Source organism: Suricata suricatta, chromosome X (genome assembly GCF_006229205.1).
Source record: "Suricata suricatta isolate VVHF042 chromosome X, meerkat_22Aug2017_6uvM2_HiC, whole genome shotgun sequence".
NCBI classification, from domain to species: Eukaryota; Metazoa; Chordata; class Mammalia; order Carnivora; family Herpestidae; genus Suricata; species Suricata suricatta.
The window spans coordinates 82,246,167-82,260,596 of record NC_043717.1 but is presented as its reverse complement, the minus strand read 5'-3'; the positions used below and the strand labels follow the sequence as shown (position 1 = coordinate 82,260,596).

Below are 14,430 nucleotides of genomic sequence, written 5' to 3'. Positions count from 1 at the left end.
AGGAAAGGCTAAGGCCTCACAGATTTAGCCAATAAAGACACAATGAGCCGTTTACAGATTCAGTAGATTCCTTCAAGGAGCTTGAAAGGCAGAGTGGCCAAGCATACCAGTGACCTCCACTCCTTGTCCTGCATATCAAAAAAGGATGACTCCTTTCCTCTTGTGTTCTGACTGCATCACGAGGAGTTCTGCTAAGACTCAGATCAACTGCAGGCCAGGCTTTTGCTTACGTGACCTATGTAACCAGAGGACCATGACAGGGCTGTTCCCCTCCACATAAAAGTCTCAGATCTGGAGACTTGAACATGCTTCTCTGGCACAGTTCCTCTGCACATATCCGTACGGCTCCCTGCTAGAGAGAAACTGCAACCTGTGTGGCTTCAGATGGGGACCTCTGTCCACTGCATATACTTTTCCTATTACTCTTGGCCTGTATCCTTTGCTGTAATAAACTGTAGCTGTGAGTAAAGCCTGCAGCGAGTCCTAACCGTCCAACCAGTGAACCATTGAATCCGGGTGGTCGTGGGACCCCAAAAAATGGTGTCCTTCTCTCAATAAACAGTGCCAGGAAAATTGGAGATTCACAGGCAAAAAAAAAAAAAAAGATAATAATAAACCTAGATTTAAACCTCATCCCTGGGGCACTTGAGTGGCTCAGTTGGTTGAGCGTCTGACTTCGGCTCAGGTCATGATCTCACCATTCATGGGTTCGAGCTCCGTGTCAAGCTGTCAGCTCAGAGCCTGGAGCCTGCTTCGGATTCTGTGTCTTCCCCTCTCTCTGCCCCTCCCATGCTCATGCTCTGTCTTTCTGTCTCTCAATGATAAATAAATGTTAACAAAAAAATTTTTTAAAAGTCATCCCTTCTACAAAAATTAACTCAAATTGGATCATAGATTTAAACATAATATTATAACGTTTTAGAAGAGAACATAGCAGAAAATATTCAGGACCCAGGATTAAGTAAAGAGTTCTTAGACATGACACCAAAAGCGATACATAAAAGAAAAACATGGAGAAACTGCACTCATCAAAATGAAAACCTTTTGCTCTGTGAACGTTTGGCATGGTATGTTAAGAGGACAAAAAGACAAGGAACAGACAGGGAGAACATATCCACAACGTCTCTCACAAAGGATTTTTATCCGGAACATATAAAGAAGCCTCAAAACTCATCTGTGAGAAACCGACCACACAATTTTTAAATGGGAAAGACATGACAGACACTTCACCAAAGGGGATGTACAGAGGGCAGATGCATGAAAAAATATTCAACGTGATCAGCCTTTCGGCAAATGCAAATTGGAGCCACAATGAGATGCTACTATATACAAATCCAAATGGTTAAAATAAAGAACGCTGATAACACCAGATGCTGAGGATCATGTCAGGAAACCAGCCCTCTCCTTCATTGTTGGTTAGACTATAAAATGGTACAGCCGTGCTGGAAATCACTCCAGTGTTTACACAGTTACCCTGTGACCCGGCAAATGCACTCCTGGGCCTTTATCCCAGAGAAATAAAAATTTATGCCTCCCACAAAAAACTCACTCAAATGTTCATAGCAGCTTTTACTTGTACAGACAAACATTGGGAACATACCAAATGTCCTTCAAGAGGTGACAGTTGGGGTGCCTGGGTGGCTCAGTCAAGGTTGAGTGTCTGACTCTCAATTTCAGCTCAGGTCATGATGCCGGCGTGGCAAGGTTGAGCCCCAAGTCGGGCCCTGTGCTAAGTATGGAGCCTGCTTCAGAGTCTCTCTCTCCTTCTCCCCCTGCCCCTCCAGGGCTCATGCATGCGCGCGCACGTGCACTCTCTCTCCCTCAAAAAAAAAACAAAACAGGCGAATAGTTAAACACATTGTAGTATGTCCATCCCATGGAATACCAATCAGCAATAAAAAGGAACAAACCACTGATACACTGAAAAACTCGGTTGGATCTTCAAGGTATTATGCTGAGGGAAACAAAGCCAATTTCAAAATGTCATGAATTATAGCGATGGGGAACAGGCTAGGTCACCAGGGGTTAGGGCTGGGGAGGGCGCGGGAATAATGGTAAAGGGGTAGCATGAGGAGCTCCATATGAAGTGACGGGACAGTTTTGTTTTGTCTGGTGGCAGTAGTTACACAAGTCTATGCAAGTGATAAAACGCCATGCAGTGAAAGAGGCAGACAAAATATTAGTGCATGTAAACTGATGAAAGCAGATTAAGATCTGCAGTCTAGGTCACCATATCATACCCATTCATTTTCTGATTTTGGTTGTGAAAGACGTCCCCATTGGGGGACGCTGAGTGGCAGGTACAAGGAACTGCTCAGAAGTATTTTTTTGCAACTTCTTGCGAGTACACAAATATTTTGAAAGAAAAAGTTATGAATTGATATTCGGTTCAGTTACTGGCGAACTTTTAAGGATGTTGGGAACAACTTGAAAGATGTGAGCCTACGTTTCTTTTTTCAAAGTAGCCTTCACACCCAGCACAGAGCCCAATGCGGGGCTTGAACTCACGACTCTGAGATCAAGACCTGAGCTGAGATCAAGGGTTGGATGCACAACCCACTGAGCCACTCAGGTGCCCCTGAATCTATATTTCCCAACTGTAAATTTTATGAAATCTAAATGCAGATCAAGCATTTCTAGTGAAAATTTATCATCCAAAGTGAAATATGCCGTAAGTGTAAAATATACATTGATCTCAAAGACTTCATATAAAAATACCTCAGGAATAATTTTAAAAACTTTTAATGTTTATTTGTTTTTGAGAGAGAGACAGACAGAGAGAGACAGAGGTATAAATATTTAAAAAGGGGCATCTGGGTGGGTCAGTTGGTTAAGTGTCTGACTCTTGATTTCAGCTCAGGTCACAATCTCGTGGTTCATGAGTTCAGCCCCGAATCAGGCTCTTCGCTGACAGTGCGGAGCCTGCTTGGGATTCTCTCTCTGTCTCCCTCTCTGCCCCCCTCCTGCTCTCACTCTCTCTAAATAAATAAATAAGCTTAAAAAAATCCCTTCTTTTGTCTGTACCCAACACCCATTTCTTCACATCCCTGACCAGCTGGTATTTATTACCCAGTAAGATGCAAGCAGACAAGATGGATCCTCTTCCCACGGGATCTACATTTTATTAATAGTATCTTACTAACTGACATTTGATGGACACTTGTAATCTTTTGCGTAATCCTCCTGTAAGTGGTAGACCGACCATACATGTATCCTTATCTTACTCAACAAGGAAATGGTCTGAGAGAGGTTTACATGACCTGCCCACCATTACGGGACAAATCAATGGTAGATCCAGGATCAGAAACCATATCTCCTCACCCCTGGCCCAGGACACGTCCTAGAGGTGAACATTCCCAACCTCTGTGTTTTTAGACCCTCCATGTTTCTAACCAGCTGGACAGAAAAATGGAGGGGAATCCCAGGCTTTGCCATGAGCATAAAACCACAAGCCTCACCTCTAGTTTCTTCTTCATCTTTTTTTTTAACATTTATTTATTTTTGAGAGACAGAGAAGAGGTGGGAGAGGGGAGACTCAGAATCCAAAGCAGGCTCCAGGCTCTGAGCTGTCAGCACAAAGCCCAACATGGGGCTCAAACCCACGAACCAGGAGCTCATGACCTGAGCCAAAGTCAGATGTTTAGCCAACGAGCCACCCAGGCACCCCTTACCTTTAGTTTCTTAGATGCAGTGTGTGCTCTGACTCATGTCCAACCCTCTTCCATGACTCTCGAAGCCCTTACCATCTGAAGTCAACCAATCCTGGCCGGACATCTCCAGGCAGCCTTTCCTGGCCAAACCCACACCACAGTCATTATTCTGTCACATTAAATTCCTTTAGCACCTGAGAATCCAGAACCCTCAACTAGTTGGGTATGTGTGTGTGTGTGTGTGCATGTGTGTGTGTGTGGTGGTTCTATACACCAGATTTTAGGACAAAAAAGAGAAAAGTGAAACTGTACCAACTCATCAGAGGTTTAATCAAACTGCCAGATTTTAGGTGATGACCAGGATTCATACAAATTCAGTTTAATTTCTTAAATTTGTCTCTCCATGGAAAATCCTGAAGGCATCACTGATGGTAACCAGGTCAGCTCAGAGGCTGTACGAGATCCACATGGAAAAGACAATCAGTAGTTACGAGACTGTCTTCTTTTATGAAGGAAAGTGGGTTCCGATATTTAGAAAGGTTGGCCAGCTGACCCCAAATGAGGTTTCTCCTCAGCCTCAAGTAACCCAAAACATTCTGCTTGAGGACCTTCCTCACCCTAACTCTAGTGTCACAGGGGGATGTGAAGTTTGACCATGATTATGTCTATTTCAGCTTTTCAGGCTGTTTCTTCTGGTGCTCTTGGCTGCAAGAAGATGGGCATTTCATTGATACCTGGGAATTTTCAATCACAACACTATCCAAAGGTGACCTGGCCATGTCTGATAACTGTGATTTTTCATCCATTTGACAAGCGAAATGTATAGCAGAAGGGATCAAGGCCCTAGGAAATTTGCAAGAGAGTTTTCAAAAAAATTTTTTTAAGTTTTTTATTTTATTTTTGAGAGAGAGAGAGAGAGAGACAGCATGAGCAGGGGAGGGTCAGAGAGAGAGGGAGACAGAATCCAAAGCAGGCTCCAGGTTCTGAGCTATCAGCACAGAGCCCTATGTGGGGCTCGAACCCATGAACTGTGAGATCATGACCTGAGCCAAAGTCAGACCCTTAACTAACCACCCAGGCAGCCCTGGAGGTAACACTGTTATGGGTGCCCTAGCAAAGGGAGGCAGGACATCCTGCTAAACTACAGAGGACCATCTGTGAAGTGTTGTCTACTAAGTATATAAGTATATAGGTATCTCTATCTCTATCTACCTACCTATCTATATATACGTATAGATATCTATACTTTAGATACCTATGTCAGTCTAGAGGATTTTCGTAATTGTTCAGTCCAACAAATAGCTCTCAGGTGTCTATTTCCCAGGCACCATGCTAATTGCTAGAGATGCAGAGGTAATCCTAACTAGTTGTGATCATCAAACATTACCAAGAGTTTTTTTGTCTTTGTTTTTGTTTTTACTATGAGAGACCCTCTACTGGGTGCTTTACATGATGTCATCTCATTTTATTCTTTCCATTACTCTATGGGGTATTCTTAGCCCCACTTTACCAATGCGGATAAGGGTGTGTAGGAAGGTTAAATCATTTGTGTAAGATCACACAGCTAGTACATAACAGAGGCGGGACTTAGTCCCAGGTATATCTAAGTCCAAACTGCATCATCTATACTCTGGTTTCTCTTCAGATCGTATAAATCTTTCGCCTTTTACCAAACTGCATCATCTAACCACTATACCACATTGCCTCGGAGACTATTAAGCTTCAAGACCCTCATGGTGGGGGCACCTGGGTGGCTCAGTCTTGACTAAGCCTCCGACTCTTGATTTCTGCTCAGGTCATGATCTCATGGCTCATGGGACCAAGCCCCGCGTCGGGCTCTGTGCTGACCGCAGAGAGCCTGCTTGGGATTCTCTCCCTTGCTCTCTCTCCCTCGCTCTCTCCCCCTCTCCCTCACTTGTACTCATGTGCAGGCTCTCTCTCTCTCTCTCTCTCAACAATAAATAAATATTCATTTTTAAAAAAGACCCTCACAGTGAAGTGAGGGACACATACACAAAGAAACCGTTTCTAATGGTTATGTTAAATGCTGAGGTAGAGATGTGCTAGGAAGACAGAGAAAGGGCCCTGGGGAAGTAACACAGCATGTGAATTTCTAAGAGCACAGACTCGAGTTAGACCGCCTGGCCTTGAAGTCTGGCTTTGCCCCTTCCCAGTTGCGTGACGTCAACTTTGACAAGTTATGTGGACTTTGACAAGGTAAGCCTCCATGTGCCTCAGTTTCCTCATATTAAAGGAGGGATAATAAATAATAGGACAGAGCTTGTAGAGTTGTAATGAGTATTAGAAGTGCTTAGACTAGTTCCTGGCACATAATAAGCACTATACACGTGTTAACATAAATGAGCTTAAGTTCGAATGGGATTATGGGAAAGGCTTCTTCAAAGGGCTGATGCCGGGATTGAGTCCCAGAGGATGAGTAAGACGTGGCTAGGTGAAGGAAAACTGGGGAGAGAGTGAGCCCAAGCCAGCATCAGGGTGGGGGCTAAATCCATGCAGCTGGTAATTCTAGAGAGGAGTGTTAAGTGTAAAGAGGAAAGAAGTAGGGGAAGGATCTAGAAAGGCCTTATATGTCACCTGAAGAAGTCTGGACTTTATTTCATGTGGACGAGGGAACCACAGAAGGGTTTCAATAAGGGGATGGGGCACCTGGGTGACTCTGTCAGTTAAGCGTCCAACTTCTGCTCAGGTCATGACCTCACCGTTCATGAGTTCGAGGCCCACCTTGGGCTCTGTGTTGACAGCTCAGAGCCTGGAGCCTGCTTCGGATTCTGTGTCTCCCTCCCTCTGCCCCTGCTTGCACTCTGTCTCTCTCTGTCTCTCAAAAATGAATAATAACGTTTTTAAAAAAATACTTAGCACAGGGGCACATGGGCGGCATAGTCAGTTGAGCTTCCAACTCTTGGTTTTGGCTCACGTCATGATCTCATGGTTTGTGGGTTCAAGCCCCATGTTATGCTCTGTGCTGACAGTGTGAGGCCTGCTTGGGATTCTCTGTCTCCCTCCCTCTCTCTCTGCATCTCTTCTGCTCTCCTTCTCTCTCTCTCTCTCTCTCTCTCAAAAATAAAGGAACAGTTTTTCAAAAAATTAAAAAAAAAATACTCAACACAGGGGCCCCTGGATGGCTCAGTTGGTTGAGCAGCCAACTCTCAATTTTGGCCCAGGTCATGGGATCGAGCTGCACATCGGGCTCTGTGCTGAGCGTGGAGCCTGCTTCAGGTTCTCTCTCTTTTCCTTCTGCCTCTCTCCCCCATGCACATTCTCTCTAAAAGAAAAATACTGCGCACAGACTGTGTGAGACATGCGTGTACGTGTATGTATACATGCACCCAGGGACAGTTCGTATCTGAAATACTCCGAGGAGGAGCACACTTATGTGGTGCTTAGTTTGCATCTGAAAGACTAATGACGAACACACACTCCAGAGGCAGCCCTGGAAAGCTTCAACCAATCCACCTAAATCTACATGAGAGGGTTTGTTCGTTAACATAAGGCGTGGTAGAAATAAACTTTCACTGCTGAAATAAATGGTGTCCTGGATTTATGGATCTACACGAACACGTGCCCTTGCATGAATGGGGCCTAAGTTGCTGATGAGCCCAGAGCAGCATCTAGGTCTGGGAATCCACTGGGTCCTGGGTCCCGATACCTAATGGATGGTTCCATTGCCTGATCGAACCACAAGATGAGCTAAAATGCTACCACTGGAGAACTGCCAAATGCACTTCAGTGAGCCTTCCCTGCTTGGGCTGGATGTGTCTCATGAGGACAGGTTGGGGGACTGTGTCTAACCACTAATAAACGGATGCTTGGTAGAAATGGGTCAAGGTCCTGTTTTCACTAGAGCGGACTGGTTGGTAGGGTGATGGGGGTGTGGGGCGCGGGATGAGGATGGCAACCCACAGCTATCTCTGATCATTGGAAGCTACTGATATTCGCTGAAAATCAGTGGCAATGTGAGAGGCTAAACAGGCTCGCGTCGATGTGCAGCAGGATTAAAGGAGGGCGAATACAAAGGCTGCTGCAAGAGTGGCTTGATCAACAGCTGATGAGTTTCTGAACTACGGAAGAGACGCTGAGCAAGGAGAAAATGGAGTCGAGAGGTATGTAAGAGGCACAATCAGGAAGTTGTGGCGATCCATTGGATGGTAAGGTCCAGGAGCAGTTTGTGACTGCTTCTGGGTTTCTTCTTTGAGTGACTGGGTAGACTTTGGTGACACTCGCTGGCGTACAATAGCCAGAGGAAGAGAACGTTTGGAGGCAGGGCAGGGACAAGCATTTTGGGATGCACTGAGCTTAACATTAACATGGAGATGTCCAGCCCGCATCTGGAAAATAAAAGCCTGAAGCTTGGGGGCGAAGTCGAGGCTTGAAATATAAATACAAAGCCATCAGTGCACAGGGGCTAGAGAACACTTTAAGAGTAGACAATCCCTGTCTACGGCCATACCACCCTGAACGCACCTGATCTTGATCTTGTCTGATCTAGGAAGCTAAGCAGGGTTGGGCCTGGTTAGTACTTGGATGGGAAGAGTAGATGATCCCTCAATTACCATAATACGAAGTCAGTAGATGATGTTTAAAAAGTATCTGTTGGGGCGCCTGGGTGGCTCAGTCGGTTAAGTGTCTGACTCTTGATTCTGGCTCAGGTCATGATCTCACGGTTTATGGGATCAAGCGTTGCATCGGGCTCTGCTCAGACAGTGCTGAGCCTGCTTGGGATTCTCTCTCTCTCCCTCTCTCTACCCCCCCATTTCACTGGTGCTCTCTTTCTCTCTCAAAATAAGTAAATAAACTTTTTAAAAAATACAAAATAAGTAGTGTTTGTCAAGAAAATAGAATGTGGAAGAGAGCACGGTGGTTCCTCAAAAAAGGAAATGTAGAATTACCATATGTTCTAGCCTTTCCGTGCCTGGCCATCCACTCCAAAGAAGGGAAATCAGGGAATCCAACAGGTATTTGTATACCCATGTTTGTATCAGCATGTTCATAAGAGCCAAAATGTGGGAGCAACTCAAATGTCCATCAACAAACAAACAGCATAACAGAGTCTGGTGTGTGTATGTGTGAGTGTGCAACCGTGTGTGTATAAAACAGAATATTATTCGGCCTTAAACAGGAATGAAAGTCTGATATATGTTACAACATGTGTGACATTATGCTAAGTGAAGTAAGTCAGACAGGAAAGAACAAATATTGTAGGATTGCATGTATATGCCTTTCCTAGAATAGTCAAATTCATAGTGATAGGAACTAGCATAGTGGCTTCCAGGGACTTGCAGGGAAGGGGATTGGAAGGTGCTGTTTAAGAGAATTTCAGCTTGAGATGATGAGAAAGTTCTGGAAATGGAAGGTGGGGATGGTTACACAACAGTGTGAATGTCGTTTTTTTAAATGATTTTTTTTTTGAGAGAGAGAAAGAGAGAGAGCAGGGAAGGGGCATACAGAAAGGGACAGAGGGAATCCCAAGCAGGCTCCGTGCTGTCAGCGCAAAGCCCGACTTGGGGCTCGATCTCACAAACTGTAAGATCATGACCTGAGCCAAGATCAAGAGGTGGCCGCTTCACCTACTGAGCCACCCAGGTGCCCCAACAGTGTGAATGTCCTTAATGCCACTAAATTGTACGCTTAAAAATGGTTAAAATGGTAAACTTTGCACTATGTGTATTTTACCAATTTAATTTTAAAAAGGAAATAGCAAGATAATCATATTCTTTTAAACGACTGAGGTGAACACTGCAGTCACTGCTCCAGGGAAGTAGGACAGGGGCAGGCACGGGGACATTTGTTTATCATTATAAACCTTTGGCACTCTTTTATTTATTTATTTTTAGCTCTACACATCCATTACATTATAAAAATGAAAACACTTTTTAAATGTTTTGTATTTATTTTTGAGAGAGAGAACGCGAGCAGGGGAGAGGCAGGGTGTCGGGGCCCAGGTGGGGCAGAGGATCCGAAGCAGGCTCCACACTGTCAGCACAGAGCCCGTTGCGGGGCTTGAATGCATCAACTGTGAGATCATGTCCTGAGCCGAAGTTGGATGCTCAACTGACTGAACCACCCAGGTGCCCCTAGAAATAAAACCATTTAAAAAATTTTTTATGTTTATTTATTATTAAGAGAGAAACAGAGTGTGAGTAGGGAAGGGGCAGAGAGAGAGGGAGACACAGAATCCAAAGCAGGCTCCAGGCCCCGAGCTGTCAGCACAGAGCCTGACGCAGGGCTCAAACCCAAGAGCCATGATATCATGCCCTGAGCTGAAGTCGGACGCTTAATTGACTGAGCCACCTGGGCACCCCAAAATAAAACCATTTTTAACTGTAAAAAGAAGTGAATGAGATCACTCAGGGGGAGTTTGAGAAGTTAGAGGGAGAAGAGGTACCTCAGGATAAAGGTTGCAAGAAACAGTATCATCCATTAAAATGAGGTACTAGAAAGGGCTGTTCCCAGGCTCCAGGAAAATCGCGCAGACATCTACTGCAGTAAAGCACCAGCAGCAGCCCCAGAATCTAGAAAGTTGTCTGCATGCCCTCTCCTGAGCCCTTCCTCCATCACTCCCCTCTCCCCACCGAACCCTCCCACAAAGCTTCCCCCTTTCTACCTCCTCCTCTACTCCACATCTCTCTCGGGATCTCTTCCTCCATTTTCTGGGAGTATTGGCTTGATTTCCCCACCCCCTTCTCTGCCCAGCAGTGTCTGCAGGTCACGTGCCCGCTCTCACATGGCCAGAATCATAGCTTCAGCCTCTGGGTCTATACAACTTTTCAGTGCCTTTCCCCCTCGAGTCACCTTCCTCCATCTCGCTCCATTCCTAGGAGGGACAGAATGGACCCCTGCAGGCCAGGCTTACGTATCCATCTCTAGTCCCACTGGCTGTGTCTGGGGCTCTACCATCCCTTCCTGAGACACAACAGGCTGGGAAGTATCTCAGTAAAGGAGATTTAACCCCAAATATAGCTACTATCGAATAAGATCCTTGAGGAATTTGGGAGTCAGCGAGCTGGAGAAAGAAAGCCACAGAGAGAGTTTGAGGTGGGTGAGTCACTGGATGATGCTGAATGCCACAGAGCAAGATTACTTAAAATACAGACTAAAAGGCGTCCATTGAGTTTGGCATCAGGGTGAATGAAAAGAAAGGAAGTGGAACAAGAAGTATAGACTCTTCTTTCAGGGAGTGTGGCTTATCAGGGGGAACCCAGGGAAAAAGATTTTTGTTTTTATGAAAACAAAACAGATGTTTTGTGATGGTTACAAATGTAGCTGAGTATAAGGGAAGACTAAAGAATTGTTGGGCAGGTGAAAAGGTTGGCATTGAATTGGAGACAGGATACATTATCCTCGAAGATGGGCAGAAAACCCGAAGAAGTGCTATTCAGTCCAAAATTCGTTTTATGTTGCCATAGCAACCAATCCTGACTGTGGACCTTCCCTTTCTTACTACAAGGACAGAGGGCCAAGGGGCACCTGGGTGGCTCAGCCCAGTGAGCGTTCGACTCTTGATTTTGGCTAGGTCACTTTCTCCCATTTCATAGGATGGAACCCCGTGTCAGGCTCTGGGCTGACAACACAGAGCCGGCTTGAGATTCTCTCTCTCCCTCGCTCTCTGCCCCTGCCCTGCTTGCATACACATGTACTCACACATACACACACACTCTCTCTCAAAATAAATAAATAAAATTTTTAAAAAAGAGGGCCAAAGAAAGAACATACAACAATGGGAACACTTAACAGTGCAAGCAGGTGCCACTCCCAGATCTGAACATTCAGGGTGAATGTTTAATTTGGGTCTAGCTTTCCCTACTATTGTATGGCTTTGAACCCAATTGGCTACATGCCACAGAAATACCCACTAGGAACCTTTACTAAACATAATTAGAAAACAAAATATAGGGGCACCTGGGGGGCTCAGTTGGTTAAGTGACAGACTCTTGGTTTTGGCTCAGGTCATGATCTCACAGTCATGAGACTGAGCCCCGCGTCAGGCCCTGCATGAAGCGTGGAGCCTGCTTGGAATTCTCTCTCTTCCTCTCTCTGGCTCTCTCCCTCTCTCTCTGCCCCTCCCTTGCCTACACTCGTGCACGTGAGCACGCTCTCACTCTCTCTCAAAACTAAAGAGACTTTCAGGGAAGAAAAGAAAATATGTAACAATAAAGTCATTTATCCTGGAAGGAAGACAGGAGTGGGAATCATGAGGCCTGCTACCTTCCCCCTTCAGGGCCTCTGTTCCCCCATCTGTGAAAGCGAAGGGGCTCCTCTGGTTGGAACGCTCCGTTATTCTTTGACTTCCGGCTTATATACGCTCTTCTTGTGGTGGAACCCATACTCTTCTACACTAATACAAATGGGCAGCTGGCCACATTCTTTTCAAGCTCCTGGTAAGAGGGAAAGCTCCAAAGAACCGAGACAATCCCAAAACAAGGTACATAAAAGAAAGCAGGAGGCAAAGGGAAAATGTGATTGACCTCTGTTGATGTGAGTGTTCAGCTGTACAACAACAAGACCGGGTCTCCTTGAGATCAATCAAGTCCAAGGCTCAAGAGTGGGAAACGTGAACCTCCTTCTGTGCTGTTCAAATCAAGATGTGCTCCTCAACCCTGCTAAGTGTTGAGGAGTCAATATTTTCCTCTCCTCGTGACATCGCTCGCAGTTGTCACAAGTATTAAGAATGTTCTAATATATATAAAAGAAAGGGGGGTTCACTGCTGTTCCCAAGTGACCGTGACCAACTATTCTTTTTTTAATGCTTATTTATTTTGAGAGAGAGAAAGAGGGTGAGTGGGTGAGGGGCAGAGAGAGAGAGGGAGGGAGAGAGACAAAATCCCAAGCAGGCCCTGTGTTGCCAGTGCAGAGCCTGATGCAGGGCTCGGACCCACAAAGTGTGAGATCATGACCCAAGCTGACATCAAGAGTCGGCTGAGCCACTCGGGTGCCCCTAGTAACCACCTGTTCTTACCAAACCCTCAAAGCGACAGCTAGGAACCACTTACCAGTGTTAATGCCTGGGGTCCTCACGTGACCAGGGAGAGACGTAAAAGCAGTGCTCAAGAAATGAACTTGTCTGGGACACTGCGTGGCTCAGTCGGTTAAGCGTCCAACTCCGACTCAGGTCGTGAACTCAGGGTTCGTGCATTCAGGCCTCACGTTGGGCTGTCTGCTCTCAGCGCGGAGCCTCCTTGGGATTTTCTCTCTCTCTCTCTTTCTCAGAGTGCCCCCCCACTCATGTGTTCTCTCTGTCTCTCTAAAATAAAAATAAACAGAAAAAAATTTTTAAGGAAATTAACTTGTTCGTTTACATCAGACCCAGGACCATGACCCCCATGTGCCTGGAGCCCCACACTGACCATGTCATGTGGCCTGTCCGCCATCAAGCCAGGTGGAGACACAGACAGAGTCCCAAAACCTCAGCACTGAACACCAGACGCAAAGGCTAAAGCTTGGAGCACGTGTCAAGTTCTCAGTTTCTCCTTCAGTCCGTGAAGCAGAGTCACTCTCCTGAGCAGGGTCCGGGACAACACTCTGCCTCTCTGTTTCTGGTGGTGAGGCAGGTAGAGACAGTCTCTGAGTTGGGACAATGGGGACTACTCGACTGCCGGCTTTTCCCGGAGATGGCATCACCACCGTGAGATCATTAGTGTGCTGCACGGCAGGGGGCCTGGGTAGAAAGCGTGAGCAAGGGAAAATGGAAAATTACACGAAGGAGAACGGAGGGGAGGTTGCTGCCCAAGTTGGAAAGGTTCGTGGCTTGATAGGAAAGGCTCCTGACTGCCCGGCTCTGAAGGTGCCTTTTGTTCCCATTTCCCATCCGCATTTGGGTCTCAGCTGCCTTAGTGGCTGCGTGTATGCATTTCGCTTCTGCTCCTTCTCAGAAAGCACCTCTTTTGAGACTATCACCTTGGAAAGGTTTGGGATATCTTGTTTAAATGTTTATGTATTGATTTTTGAGAGAGAAAGGAGGGGCGAAGAAACAGAGGGAGAAAGAGACAGAATCAAGCAGGCTCAGCGCAGTCAGCACAGAGCCCCATATGGGGCTCGATCCCGTGAACCATGAGATCATGACCTGAGTTGAAATCAGGAGTCAGATGCTCAGCTGACTGAGCCAACAGGCGCCCCAAAGATTTGGGATATCTTACTGCTCTGTTCTCCCGCATCCTGGGCCACACCTGAGCACACCTGCTTAGAGTAGGGGTGCCGCAGCCAGAAGGCCCCTCCCACCCAACTCCACCTCCTTAATAATCTGCCCCTGGAACAGTATCCACACTTCTGCTGGCGACCTGATGCCTCACTCATTTAACCAAGGACCGCTGTCATTATATGGTTTCAATCTGTTAGGAACCAAGGGGACAAGTGGTGCTTTTGTTGTTTTAAACATTCTTTTCAATGCACTAAGAACGGCCTATATACAAATCAAATAAGCAGCCTTTTGTTTTATGAGCCATTAATCAAAATGAATTCAAGCACAATCTACCAATTTACTAATTGTTGGGCACTGGTAATGAATGGACAGAAATCAGCTGCATCGCCGGACACGCACACTGTCGTGCTATGACTTGCATGTGTCTCTGTTGCGGGCAGGTCATGGAAGAATGCTGGTGCAAAGGCCAAGTGTCCGGGCCCAGGGGAGCTCGCTTTCTGGGCGCGGAGTGCAAGGGCTGTCCCATGGCGCTCAGCTCTGGAGAAGTCTGGCCACCTGACACCGACACCGAACACACAGAACCCGGCTCCATCCACCCTCCACCTCGGCTCTCTGATACCTGGCGAA

At 46.2% G+C, this 14,430-nt stretch overlaps 1 long non-coding RNA gene across 2 annotated transcripts in view; it reads right to left on the bottom strand.

The window, feature by feature from the left end:
* Nucleotides 1-9,701: 9,701 nt before the first annotated feature.
* The window catches only part of LOC115283811, a 36,571-nt gene continuing 31,842 nt past the window's right edge, over nucleotides 9,702-14,430 (bottom strand). For both annotated transcript variants that reach the window (XR_003905065.1, XR_003905066.1), the window contains 3 exons: nucleotides 13,013-13,323; nucleotides 12,659-12,909; nucleotides 9,702-9,742 (listed from right to left, as the gene is read on the bottom strand). This is a non-coding gene — a long non-coding RNA (uncharacterized LOC115283811). The remainder of the gene's footprint in view (nucleotides 9,743-12,658; nucleotides 12,910-13,012; nucleotides 13,324-14,430) is intronic.